Source organism: Bemisia tabaci, chromosome 2 (assembly GCF_918797505.1).
Source record: "Bemisia tabaci chromosome 2, PGI_BMITA_v3".
Classification (NCBI taxonomy): Eukaryota; Metazoa; Arthropoda; class Insecta; order Hemiptera; family Aleyrodidae; genus Bemisia; species Bemisia tabaci.
Genome location: NC_092794.1, coordinates 25,213,396 through 25,222,008, shown reverse-complemented (window position 1 = coordinate 25,222,008; position 8,613 = coordinate 25,213,396). Strand labels below are relative to the sequence as shown.

General features: G+C 41.3%; 1 protein-coding gene and 1 non-coding gene across 3 annotated transcripts in view; both read left to right on the top strand.

Moving 5' to 3' along the window:
• The first annotated feature begins 2,168 nt into the window (after positions 1-2,168).
• TRNAG-UCC (transfer RNA glycine (anticodon UCC)) lies at positions 2,169-2,240 on the top strand. Its single transcript has one exon. It is a non-coding gene; the product is annotated as a tRNA-Gly (tRNA).
• A 5,111-nt stretch (positions 2,241-7,351) lies between these two features.
• The window catches only part of Tm2 (tropomyosin 2), a 34,354-nt gene continuing 33,092 nt past the window's right edge, over positions 7,352-8,613 (top strand). For both annotated transcript variants that reach the window (XR_002008622.2, XM_019040137.2), the window contains exon 1: positions 7,352-7,506. The gene's annotated coding sequence lies outside the window, so the exon portion shown is untranslated. The remainder of the gene's footprint in view (positions 7,507-8,613) is intronic.

Here is an 8,613-nt window from a genome sequence, read left to right as displayed (position 1 = left end):
TGATGATCATGCCTTAAAAATGGTTGATCACGCCTCAGGTGTTTCAGATTCTTACATATTCCTCAAGGATTGTTAACAGGCTGGAATGAATTTTCTCTGAAAACCTGTAGCCTAGGCATTTGAGTATTGTCAGATATGGAAAACAGAAGAGTTGACCTGACAACACACACGCAGAAAATATTGAATGCATTGAGGCTGCCATGAACATGTCAAAATTGATAAGTCTTTGACCCTCTGTCAATCGAATCCATTTTTCCCCCTCTGCTCATTGCACTGCTGTAAAAAGTTAGTTTTCACTTGTAAAACCTCCTAGAGTGTATACAAAGTGTTTCAGACTGCCCGTACCCTTTTTATCCCCCCAGTTATTATAGGTCAGATGGAGTCAGAGACTACGGGGTTGAAATTACGGGCCGTTTGAAATTAAGTTTATAGGTCAATGCTGCTGCGCCAAGGATGCACGCCATTTGAGCACATAAATTTTTCCAAATCTCATTCCATAAAATAGTTATTTTCCAAAAAATATGCATACTCATATCTCCTTGATGAAATTTCCAGACACCTACCGACATTAGTTATGTAGCAAATGAAATTCATCCACGCGTTCAGTGGAAAAATTTTCGATTTTGCCCACACATTCAGTGGAAAAATTCACAAATACAAAAATTATTTCACCAGAAAAAATTTGGCATTGCATAATGTTCATTAGACGTTTTTTCTTAGCTCAGCAGCATAAAACGGTTAGGATGATGATGTTGCGGAATGCTGAATATTGATTTTTAGGTCATTAATTCATCGAGTTTATTTCTAAAAACTTCTCATACAAAATCACCAATATCCCTCTATTTTTCAATTCCTTCTCTCAATTAAAAACATTGCACCTCTTCTGAAAAATTCACGAACAACATCACTTGTCTCTACCAGGGTGGCAAAATTTCATGCAAAATGAAATCTTGAAATTTCACACGATGAAATCTTTCTCATGAAATTTCAGAAATTTATCAAAGACGTTGAAAAATACCGGTTCCTTTTCATGTTTCGCAAAATGTAAAAATTGTGACTTTCTTCTATTTTTGTTTGTTTGAACAGTATTTCGTGAAATTTTAATGAAATATTTCACTAAAATTTCCAGTCTTTCATTTCTTTCTCACGTTTCATGCCACCCTGGTCTCCACCCCATTCATTGGAGGCCTCAGTTGAAAATTCAGAAATCACACTGCTCGATGATTTGAGTTTAATGGACGCGTATTGATTTGCGACATCGTAGATCTCGCTTCTGAATTTTTTCTCAAAGAAATTTATGAATAATACCAATTTCTTAACATTTCCACCAATTTTTCTACGCTTTACAGAGTATTCTCTAAGATTTTTTAATTCATTGGGTTTTTTTTTTTTTTTTTTTTTTTTTTTATCTCTCTAAGAAATACAACAACAGAGAGATTTTGAAACCACAAAATCGATGTACGTGATTTTCGATTTGAGCCTACACTCGCCCTCGTAAAAATTGCGTTGATATGCCCGTGGAGCATGCAAGCAAAGTGGTCGTAGCCTTTATTGAAGGCGCATTATCACGCTGGAGTGCAATGCACTCCTGACTGCAGAGATGGAAGCATAGAGATACTTATGACTTTTAACGAATCAATTTAGTACAAGTCTTTTGAGACGGCTCGTTGTTACAAACGTTAAAACAGTGATGGATTTTAAGAAATAGCGGACAAACTGAAAGGGAAATAGGAAACTCAGAAAATATGTATTTTATTTCCTTGTACTTAGTATGAAATTTAACAGGAACAATTTACATTTCTGAAACATCCAATATATAGGAATGAATAAATGATAATATATAAGATGAATGCTTGTTTTTATAATAAAAATACCCACGATATTTTTGCATACATGACTACCTGAAGTTCACGTAGAATCACCAGTTCAACGATCAATTATGAAATTTTAATTATCATTTTTTTTTCTTTTTTTTTTCATTCGTGTTTTGTTGAACGTAATGAAGCTATCATTTCCACCCAGCCCTCACAGTACCTGCGATTAGCTGTATCCCGAGAATACGCACAGTGTTTGGTCTGCACGCTCTCGTTGCTATGGCAACTAGAAAGACTCCGCTGCTGCGTTGCGCCGTGCTGAAAACACGCAATTTCGGCCGCGCCTCTCAACTTGCGATGGTGGTGTAATGGTCAGCATAGTTGCCTTCCAAGCAGTTGATCCGGGTTCGATTCCCGGCCATCGCATTAAATATTTTAACATCGCACTAATTGTTACTTTTTTCCCTCCTGTTTTCTGCTTGCATCTTGAAACATCTAAATCGATTCTCCGAATCCGAGATGTGCGAAAAGACAATGTATTCTGTACTTGAATCCAGAAATCTACCATCTAGGACCCGTTGTAGTCGAGTATCATTAGAAAGAGACCCTTTCTCACGATCTTTTGCTATCATTAAACGTGAAATTAGTCTTTTTTACTTCTCATTTTCTCCAATGGATGTAAAGCTTTCATACCTACCCTACTTGCCCTATACCTTAGAGCTTACCGCGTTTATTACAGTAAAGCACACCGTGTAGGCAGGACTCGACTACGGGCTATCCAGTGCCTCAGGCAAATTATTTTCTCTGCACCTCCTAACCTTCCTTCTTCCTTATCCTCCCCCTCCCCCTTCTCCCTCCTTTACCCCATCTGACTTTCTTTTAGAACCATTTTATACAAATAAACCTGATAACAAAAATGGGATCCATTGATATTACAAATACGGGAAAGTGCGTACTATGTGAAAAAATAATAATTGCAACGGGACGTATTCCCGATTGCGACGTTGCAATCATACTTGATTTATTTAAGAAAAAGTTAACCAACCGTTTTTCTTGAGATTTTCTGTGAGTTTTCCCGCTTGTTAAACAAAGGTCTTCACAGAAAATTTCAAAGAGATATTTTGGACTTTCATTTTAAACAAATAAAATTTATACGGATATTTTGAAGGGTTAAATGTAGGTACGCATTGTTCGACTTTCACTGTCGATGTTATCGTTGGTCGATGTACTAATCTAACTCACTCAAAAAGTTTGGAGGGGAGGGGGGGGGGGGAGGATTTCCAATGCTGAGCGTTGCATCGCGTCGCTGTGTGAAGTCTCCTCATGCATACAGCGCCTAAAATTTCGCTCTTACTAATCTAGGGAGGTGAAAATATTCGCAAAATTTTTACTCCATGGTTGTAAACAAAAACATCTCTCTCCTACTTGGCGCCTGTAAAAATACAACACGTCGGGACTCCTGTTATCTGGCAGCAAAAGCTATAGTCTTGTTAGTTGCTGCGTAAATCGGGTCCTGAATACTGCCGTGCCAAGGAGAAACGCCGTATGAACCTTCAGCCGTTGCCAAAGTTCCTCTGATGAAATACGTACTTATAAATTGTAAATATTATTCTTCAAATTTTCCAGACTATTTTGTATGCACTTTAATCTAAAATATCTGAAAATTTCAAGGAAAAATGTGCATAAATTTCGTCCAAAAAGCGTGTTTTATCCGGGGAAATTTGGCAACTCTTGAATGATCTTACGGCGTTCTTCCTTAGCATGGCAGAATACGTAGGTAACGTGGATTTTTGGTCTTACGGCCTACGCAAACTCCCTACATTTGTGAGTAGTAGGGGCTAAAATACTCCAGCGGAAGCCAGCTCAACCTTTGGAAATCAGTGGCGTTTTCTATACAGACATTTGAGCGGAACATTATTTCAATAGCTTGCATAATATTTGACAGGAAATGGGGTCATCAATCCGTGAAAAAAAAAAAAAAAAAAAAAAATGTAAAATGAATTACAATGAGTAGATACCTACAGCTTCAAGTAATTTCTGTTAATTGTGTTGAAAACTCGTATACTTAGAGATTACGACAGAAGGCTTTCTCTCTTGTCCTGCTGAGAGGAAGTCTAGATCTGTTTATCTTGTTCATTTTTGTGCCAATAAGCAGTAACACCCAGGGCCGGATTTAGGGGGTGGCCACATGGGCCGCGGCGCATGGCGGCAAATTTAGGGGGCGGCAAATTTTGCAATTTTTGATATTTTGACCAATTTTTTTGCATTTTGTAGAGACTCATTAGAACTACTATTCTGCGAAAAAAAATTGAAATTTGAGGCAAAAGATTTTGAGGGGTGGGGCTCAAAAGTGGGGGGAGGTCAAATCTTGTCCACTCGATAACTCGAGCGAAAATGAATATTTTGAGCTGAAATTTTTACGGGTGGTAGTTCTCCCCTAGGACTGGTTTGGTATTGAATTTGAGCTAAATCGGCCGAGCCGTTTAAAAATGGCGAGCTTTGAAAGTTTTAGGCGAGGGGTGCGCGGCATGAGGGGAGCCGGCCGGAGCAGGGCCGCACAGTGGGTCGGGGGAGAAAGTTTTTGGACAAGCTGATCGTCGCACAGTGGGTCAGGGGAGAGAAGTTTTTGGACAAACTTTTCGTCGCACAGTGGGTCAGGGGAAGGAAGATTCTGGACAAATTGTTCGTCGCACAGTGGGTCAGGTTAAATGATCTGTTCTTGAACAAAATCTCACCATTTAACCGTTAAATGTAGGTATAAAAAAACTGACTCAGAAAAAAATACAACGAAATGTACAAATACAACGTAAAATCTCCCATTTCCTGAGATAATAGTATTTTCTAATTTTTTCGTCTTTCGTTGATACAAGAGGCAGCACTTTTAATTAGTCGAGTTAAGTAAGAAACCAATCACACAGTTTGGCTTGGAGCGGCGCGGCGCATAGAGAGCAATGATGACGTGGACTTGAGATGATAAGGAAAAGCCCACGGCGCGGCGCAGCGGTCGGCATGTAACATATATTAGCGCCTACAAGACTGCATGAATACTTCACGCATTGCGTCAAACACAGTGCGGTCAGTAGCGGTCGACGTGAAACGCATAGCGCCTACAAGACTGAATGGAAACTTCACGCATTGCGTCAAACACAGTCCGTTCAGCAGTGGTCGGCGTGAAACGCATAGCGCCTACAGGACTGTATGAATACTTCACGCATTGCATCAAACACAGTCCGTTCAGCAGTGGTCGGCATGAAACGCATAGTGCCTACTAGACTGTAGGAATACTTCACGCATTGCGCCAAACACAGGACGGTCAGCGCGGCGCGGTGGCGGAAGTAAAAATTATCAAGCCACATTAATGTTTGTTCTTTCATAATTTTTTCGTTTATTTCTTATAAATGTAAGGCCTCGTCCACACAGAGATAGAGTTACGGAACTTAACTTTCGCCCACAGCTCCGTGAACTTTTGCTAATAGTGTTGACAGGGCTCTCGCAAAAAATGTGTCCAACACAAGTAAACGGATCTTATGCACCCCTCCTCCTCCGGCACGTTTACTTGATGATTTTTATTGATGTTTCAAAATGAACGAGAAGGGGGCGGCAAATTATGTAAATCCGGCCCTGGTAACACCCATATTCAATCGAAATCATCAAATCTGTGCTCAGATGTTCTCTTCCCTATGAGGTTTTCTGAGCAACAATTGTACCGAAGAGTTTAGTCGTAGATACAACATGCGCTTGTAAACACATTTGGTTGTCATACAGGAGTTGTCTTTAAGGCCTGAAGACAAAACACCTTCGTAGGGAGAGCATGGTTACTGGAAGCCTCATTTCTGATTGACGCATTCATCTTTACCATCCATTGAGTGGGATCCACAAAATGGTGGGCGTTAAGCAGACGACTTGAAATGATTAGAACGTCTTCTTTTATATTTGCTCGTAGCGTCGTAACACACGAGTACCTACCCCTATTCGCACAGGTTGCAATAATTGACAATTATATGTTCTTATCGCCATTGCATCGGAATGCTGTGCATGTTGTCTATTCACTAATTGAAGGGGCTCTTCTTATTGATATATTGCAACTGAAGCAACTAATTTTATGAAGGTAAGAAATTTGCCCTCCAAAGTGTCTACCTTTCTCACATATTGAACGCATCTTTTTGAGCGTTTAAAATTGGCATTTATTGACCAAATGATGTAAAAAGATTGCAATTGCATGGCGAAAGAAATTGACATTTTGTTGTATTGAATTGCATAATGATTTCAATATTTTCGTCACATCGTGCTACTTCTGAGCTGGACTAGGGATCGGCTTATTCGGGGTAGTCTGCTTTATGACGGTCCATCTTCAATAGGTATGTTGAATTTCATAAGAAAATCTACCTACCCGAAAATTCGAATATTTTAAAGTCGCTCAACGGCCTCCAAGTTAATTTTTGAGGAATTTAGTAAAATGTCCTCTACATTGCAGCAATTTTTTCATGCATGATTATTTGAGCTCCAATATTAGACAAATTTTCACTTTCTCCGACCCCTCGGGCCATAAAAATGTTCTGAGCAGGACTTAGTCGTTCTTTTTCCGTTTATAACCAACTTAATTTTTGGATAATTCTCAGCATCCCTGCCCCTCTCCTAAATTGAGTGTCAAATCTGTCGGATATTAAAACTCATAGGTGGCCGCATTCCATTCGACTCGCGCCCATGGAAAATCAGCCGCGGATTTCACCAGGGTTGCCACAACCAGGGAATACCGGGAAAATCGGGAAATGTTAGGGAATTTTAAAAAGTCAGGGAAAATTATGAAAGTGTTAGGGAAAAATTGTTAATTCACCTTTATTTTCATTTTAGAATGGGTTCGACGTTTCGAACAACAAATTTTGCCTGAACTCTATTTCAAATTATGTCTTTTCAACCATCCGGCATATCTTCCACTGTCAGGGAACTTTACTCAAATGTGTCACGGAAATTAGGGAAATGTCAGGGAATCCCTTCTTCCAAATTCCGTGGCAATCCTGCTTCACATGTTGCTCACTTTTTCGCCAGAAAAATTGATAATCCAATGGCTGCGACATTACATGTCGCAGACCATCATGATAAGGGCATTATTATTATTACTCTTATCATACGTTTCTTTTTACTTTTTATGCTTCTCTATGATTAATGTTAAAACTAGTCAATAGATACCTTTGTTATTATAGGTAGTGGCGACAATTGTATTTCATCAATAAAGTTAATAAAAAAAAAAAATTGATCATGGATTATTGCGAGGCATTTTGGCAACAGCACAAGAGACGTTGCACGAGTTGGCGAGAATCGCTCTAGATATCGCGGAGGAGAGTTCGGAGAAGGCGGCGCGGCGACAACCTCGCGGAGATCAGTTTCCTCGGGGATCCTCTCCCCCCGTCGTAGCCCTCCCCCATCCCCCATCCCGCGAGCGACCCCTACTCATCTTTTGCACTTGGAGAACTCCGCCTCCCCGGGTTGGCGGCTACGTCACGGCGAGATCCCGTAAACTTAATATTGGAACGGGAGCCCGCGGCGCGGCGGGACGGGGGGAGGGTCGGTGTCCATTTTTGGACCGGAGGCGGGCGGCCCTGCTTCGCGCCCCGAGCGCTGAGATCTGCCTCAGTTTGAAATTCGAAAGTGCTTGGAGCGTGCATCGCCTCCCGGACCGTATCCAGATCCTTCGGTAAGTCCTTTCGCCCCTCGGGCCTTCTCCTTCTGCAGCAGCAGGTGGTCCAGGTGGCCCGCCGCATTACTGGGGGGCCACTAGGCCCCCGGCCCTAGGATCCCCGCGAATCAGAACCAGCGCTTTCATCCCTTCGCGGACGACCCCCGAGCCCTGACACGAAAACGCCCCCAGGGAATTTTCTACTTGGATTCGGATTTCGGTTCGCTCTGCGGGAAGGATTTTGCTGTGTGCTCAGCCTCGAGAGTGAACCTCATCGTTGCGCTCAGATTATCACCCGTTAACAGAAAACACCTCCTGCAGAATTTCCCGAATTTAAGCGCTCTGCCGAACTAACTATCCCCCTAATAAGACTATTGTTAGTGGTTGAAAGTACGCCGCTGTAACAAAATACCTAAGTGCCACGGTAGGTTTAATCACTCCGAGATAACCTCACCTGGTTTATTCGATTTCCTAGTCGTAAAATAGGATCAATTTCGTAGTTATTTTCCACCGATTCGTCCACAACTTGAAACGGCGCTTTTGCCAATTGTAAAGTATTTATTTCCTTTTGTATTCATAAACATTTGTGTATGAGTTTGTGATGATTATACGAGCCACTAAATTGTGTAATTTTACTTTGGCGTTGACGAAAAAATCATCCCTCTGATTGAAGTCGTCGAAGTAGTTTTAAAAACGCATTCAAATGGCAATGATCCCAGCTTTAGCGCTTGTTTCCCCAGAACGAATCAAAATCCAAATTCCAAAACCTAATATTCCGGCGACCCGACCCCCCCCCCACACACACACACACACACCCTCACCCTCACATACACCTTTATCCTTGCTCCCCAACAGGTAACTTGTGGCTTACATTTGATTCCGATAAATGATATTTTATCAACAATGGTATTTTAAATAGTCATAGTAGTACAGTATGATGGGCACTTAGGCACGGCCGACGTGGGATTGTCATAAACGATGGTAAACAAGTTTACGCAAACGAACGTCTGAGTTACCTGGACTTGAGAGTTACTCGGTCACAGTTTCGTCTGAAGCACACGATAGCCTATGGGGGAAAATGTAGACTGATCCCGATTCCAAGATTAGACTCTGAGTAGGTGAAGT